Genomic DNA, 6,285 nt, shown 5'->3' on the forward strand with positions numbered 1-6,285 from the left:
ACGGAGATGCACATGACGAAAATCTTCGCATCGCGAAAACCTTCCATTTTCGACATGGGCCGAAGCTCATTTATGAGAGAAAGGAAAATGCTGGCCTGGCTAGAGCATGGTTCGACGCGTGGATACCAAAAAGGGATAGTGAATATGGATTGGTTATCGAGGACGATGGTGAAGTTTCGCCCTATTACTACAGATGGTTAAAACAAGCCTGGGCTGCCTACAAAACTTATCCTGGAATAGGTGGCATTTCGCTTAACCGGCAAGTAGTGAGGGCCACCTCCAAAGAAGGCCCAAGTAACCCAATTATAAATGACTACAAACCCTTCCTTTACAGGCTGGTAGGAACCCCCGCGTTCTCGCCTCATCCTGTACATTGGAAACCGTTTGTAGAGTGGGTGAGGGAATCGTTTTATAAGATGGAACCGCTGGTTGATGGCTTGAGAACGACTCACTGGTGGCTGACGATCAACAAAAATGAGAATATCTGGACGCAATGGTTTATCTACTACTGCTATCACCACGACCTATCCGTACTCTACATAGCATTGCCAAACAAACAGTCGCTGGTAGTTAATTACGTCGAACCCGGCGAGCATCATCCGGGTAAAAAAGCAGGAGGGAATAACTCTATCGCGGCTAATGAATGGAATGAACACCTTCTGAACTTTCCTAAAAAGTTGGTACATTACGATTGGGACACTTCGCCAATGGTTTGTCCTGAAGGTTCTGATTGCAAATACTGGGAAAACCCAACCTTCGTAACACAGTAATATAACAATGCCGCTTGCATCGGTGTCAGGTGGATATATGATATCATCTCTGTTGAAGCTTGGATCTTTGAACTAACGCTAGCTATGTAAATTACCTATCTCTTTTCGGTTCGAATATTCTACCAGTATCTTTGGAAAGTCGGCCGCGACGTACAACATGCGACCTGCGACTTTCAAAATTGAGCGACCTGCGACTCTTATATTATAGCTAGATGCGAGTTGTAAAATGGAATCAAATCTCGTGATCGATCTCCGTTTCGAGCACGTACAACCTGTCTAGATACACGATGTGTTAAACTGTGCTCTATCACTAATGCAACGCTCACTTTTCTCTCTCAATGCGAGGGGACCCCACATAAATGTTCTTGGAAAGAACGAGATTTGCAATGGCGGCAGATACGGACGGTCTCCTCGCATACAGAGAGAAAAGCGGGACGTTCGAAAGCGTACTTTAGCACATGGTGTATCTAGACAAGTTGAGCGTGGTCGAAAACGAAGATTGATCACGATTTTGGACTAACAATCAGCTGTTTTCGGTGGAGAATCTGTGCGCTCCCAATCGCAGGAGAAACCAGCGGTTTTGCTTTTATGGCAGTCAGCAGGGCCATGGTGGTAGGCCTTTAGCCGGTAACACACAGCCCTGCCTCGCAGAGCTAAACTTATTGAAGTCAGGAAACCTAACATATAAATCGATTCGACACGGTTTAAATACTAGATGCATGAACGAGGGTACTATGACCCTCACGGAAAAGCATGGCAGAGGCGTGTTGCATGCAGGTCGCATGTCGTGACCGGGTTTCCATAAGTATCAGAGGCAAAAATTAAAAAAAGTGTACGTTCAACTTTATTCAGGTGTAAACATTGGCACGTGCAGAAGTATTTTCGTTATTACTTTAAATGCGCCACGTAACCGTATTTTCATAGATAAATCAGATTTGACGCTCCTTGTTGTCTACATAGCTCTTATTATTGTATAGTAGAGATAACACATACACACTGGACTTTGTTCATACATAATTTCTTCATGGATGCAAATGTTTTTCGTTGAACAGTAACCTTACGTTAGCGAAGGATTGCGCTGCTTGTTGAATTAATACCGTTATAGTTACGGTTGAATGCGCCTAGATTGCACATATTATGAGCCTTAATTTTTCACAATACTTTTATAGTCTACCGCTCATAGGGTCTGATTTTGAAGCTTATGGAGTAAACATAATTTCGCTGGCATATTTTTATGAAATAGAAAATCTATTTTCCCTACAGGGCAATACAGGGATAGTGGCTTTTTTAAATTTGAAGCAAGGAAATATAGAATGACTTTTACTTTTGGTAACACAGTGTACCAACATTTTGCACGATGACCCCAATTTTCATTTTTGGTGTTGAAAGGAAAAATTGTTCAGGAAAGTTTGAGCATTAATATCAAGTCTTTCGATTTCGAGGTGTGTTCTACCTTGACGCAATTGTCCGGGTTTATTTTCGATGTACGTAGCACAATAGTACGGAAGTGTATTCGTGCCATTCCATTTTTGTAGCAAAAAATCTAAAAAATCTCATAAATGCGAGTTTTTAAAACTTGTAATTACGAGTTTTTGATTCTCAGAATTACAATTTTTTGACTCTCGTATTTACGAGTTTGTTGTTCGAGTTTTGATCTATCATAACTACGGTTGTTGATCGTTTCAATTGCGAGATTTAGTCTTTAATTATTGCAATATATCATTGTAGATTATTTAATTATCGTTATTTACTTTCTCATAATTATTCATTATCGTTCAACGGATAACAGGTGCTTGCATGAATCTTAATTTGATAAGGTGTATTAATCAAATGCAGTATACTCGTATATGAATAAGTGAATAAATGATCTTTGGACTGGTACACGGCTACATTTGTACAGATATTCAAACATTCATCCAGCAGTTCAAACTTCATACCAAGCGTCGCGGTAGAGTTTGTTTATTTGGAAACACATTGTTTTATTGAAAAATACATTAGTATGCCATTACGCACATATAAACACATTTAAATTTATTACAGTCTTCTCCGACAGGCTTTCAAGCCTCTGAGATAATCTTCATATTACAAATGCATAGCACTGAGATGTTAGGCTTCACATTCAGCGTACACTAGCAGTTTTTCTCATGAGGGTTTCGTTTAAAAGTTATGAGATTATGCATCCAATATCTCTTGAAATTCTTGAACTGTCTGTGTTTACGATTTCTATATACTTCTTCGTCAGCGTCCTCCTGTAAGAAAATCGTAGCTTACACAGATTTCCAACCTTCCCATTTCTTCGATATTGCTTACAAAGATAGACACTATAAAAGCGTATATTGAGGCAGATAATGAGTAGAATGTTCTCCAGTGAATATCGTTGCAATGTTTAATATCACTATACAATGTAACAAGACGATTGAATTGTGTATGATCTTATAATTGAGTACAGCCCCTTTCAACTTCCTCAGACAAGAATAGAAATGGCAATACAAGCGGAAAGACTGTAATTATTTTTAAAGATTATTATTATAATTATTGATATCGTAGATATGATTAACTACTAATGAAAATGAAATTTCCAAGAGAAAATTAGACGGAATGACATGAATACGATTAAATTTTTACATGAGTCCCTAAATAATGACATCGCTAGATCATCATTTTGTACACAATCTGACTTTTATAAAACAAATTTGAGATTTAGAAATTTACTATAAGCTGAACAAACCTTTTGAATTACTAGTAATCAAATGCAAAAATAATGAAATCTAGTATGGCTTTTTAAATCTCGTAAATAGGAGGTTTTGATTCTCTTAATTACGAGTCTTTTCCGGAAACTCCAGTGTGATTAATTTAAAACGAGGGCCATAATGTCAATAATCCTCCTGATGAAAACCCCAGCAGTGTCAGAAAATATCAGAAACGAATTATACGACTACTTATAAAATTATACGACTGGCTTTGTGTATTATCTGGCTTTTTTGCGTAAATGTAAATCACATACATATGGTACACGAATGGCCTTGCATAAAGAAGTCTGCATTTACGCAGTAATCGGAAGCGTAATCAGCGATTTTGCTTATGTCCGTCAGCCGGGCTGTGATGGCAGGTCTATAGCCGGTAACACATCCCTGCCACGCAGAGCCAAAATTATCATAGTCAGGAAATCTAGTATATACATTTATATCTGCTCGACACGCTTTTAATACTTGGTGCAAAAACGAGGGTACTACTTCCTAAGGTGAGACATGACCGAGGCGGGTTGCACGCAGGTCGTATGTCGAATGTCGTGACGTGTCTTCCTTAGGTATCAGAGGCAAAAGTATAAAAAGTGTATGTTCAATATACGGCTAGTTTTCAATCGGGTTCGAACTCACAGCATACGGCATCAGTCGCCTAGCGGAGAGGCCACAGAGAGAACCGCTCGGCTAAATCCCCACTCTCAATAAAGAGTGGTTCAACTTTATTCAGGTGTGAACATAAGGCACGTGAAAAATGTTTTTGGTCATTTTAAATGCACGTGTCATAAATATCAAAACCGTATTTTCACAGTTATTCTAGATATGACGCTACTTATTGTCTACATGATCTTATAATTGAGTACAGCCCCTTTCAACTTCCTCAGACAAGAATAGAAATGGCAATACAAGCGGAAAGACTGTAATTATTTTTAAAGATTATTATTATAATTATTGATATCGTAGATATGATTTACTACTAATGAAAATGAAATTCCCAAGAGAAAATTAGACGGAATGACATGAATACGATTAATTTTTACATGAGTCCCTAAATAATGACATCGCTAGATCATCATTTTGTACACAATCTGACTTTTATAAAACAAATTTGAGATTTAGAAATTTACAATAAGCTGAACAAACCTTTTGAATTACTAGTAATCAAATGCAAAAATAATGAAATCTAGTATGGCTTTTTAAATCTCGTAAATAGGAGGTTTTGATTCTCTGAATACGAGTCTTTTCCGGAAACTCCAGTGTGATTAATTTAAAACGAGGGCCATAATGTCAATAATCCTCCTGATGAAAACCCAAGCAGAATCAGAAAATATCAGAAACGAATTATACGACTACTTTTAAAATTATACGACTTGCTTTGTGTATTATCTGGCTTTTTGGCGTAAATGTAAATCACATACATATGGTACACGAATGGCCTTGCATAAAGAAGTCTGCATTTACGCAGTAATCGGAAGCGTAACCAGCGATTTTGCTTATGTCAGTCAGCCGGGCTGTGATGGCAGGTCTATAGCCGGTAACACATCCCTGCCACGCAGAGCCAAAATTATTATAGTCAGGAAATCTAACATATACATTATATCTGCTCGACACGGTTTTAATACTTGGTGCAAAAACGAGGGTACTACTTCCTAAGGTGAGACATGACCGAGGCGGGTTGCACGCAGGTTGTTTGTCGCATGTCTTGACGGGTCTTCCATACGTATCGGAGGCAAAAGTATAAAAAGTGTATGTTCAATATACGGCTAGTTTTCAATCGGGTTCGAACTCACAGCATACGGCATCAGTCGCCTAGCGGAGAGGCCACAGAGAGAACCGCTCGGCTAAATCCCCACTCTCAATAAGAGTGGTTCGACTTTATTCAGGTGTGAACATAAGGCACGTGAAAAATGTTTTTGGTCATTTTAAATGCACGTGTCATAAATATCAAAACCGTATTTTCACAGTTATTCTAGATATGACGCTACTTATTGTCTACATGATCTTATAATGGAGTACAGCCCTTTCAACTTCCTCAGACAAGAATAAAAATGGCAATACAAGCGGAAAGACTACAATTATTTTTTAAAGATTATTATTATAATTATTTATATCGTAGATATGATTAACTACTAATGAAGATGAAATCTCCAAGAGAAAATTAGATGGAATGACATGAATACGATTAAATTTTCACATGAGTCCCTAAATATTGACATCGATAGATCATCATTTTGTACACAATCTGACTTTTATAAAACAAAGTTGAGATTTAGAAATTTACGATAAGCTGAACAAACCTTTTGAATTACAAGTAATCAAATGCAAAAATAATGAAATTTATTATGACTTTTTAAATCTCGTAATTAGGAGGTTTTGATTCTCTGAATTACGAGTCTTTTCCGGAAACTCCAGTGTGATTAATTTAAAACGAGGGCCATAATGTCAATAATCCTCCTGATGAAAACCCCAGCAGTGTCAGAAAATATCAGAAACGAATTATACGACTACTTATAAAATTATACGACTGGCTTTGTGTATTATCTGGCTTTTTTGCGTAAATGTAAATCACATACATATGGTACACGAATGGCCTTGCATAAAGAAGTCTGCATTTACGCAGTAATCGGAAGCGTAATCAGCGATTTTGCTTATGTCCGTCAGCCGGGCTGTGATGGCAGGTCTATAGCCGGTAACACTTCCCTGCCACGCAGAGCCAAAATTATCATAGTCAGGAAATCTAACATATACATTTATATCTGCTCGACACGCTTTTA

The sequence above is a fragment of the Ptychodera flava genome, chromosome 1 (genome assembly GCF_041260155.1).
Source record: "Ptychodera flava strain L36383 chromosome 1, AS_Pfla_20210202, whole genome shotgun sequence".
Taxonomy (NCBI): domain Eukaryota; kingdom Metazoa; phylum Hemichordata; class Enteropneusta; family Ptychoderidae; genus Ptychodera; species Ptychodera flava.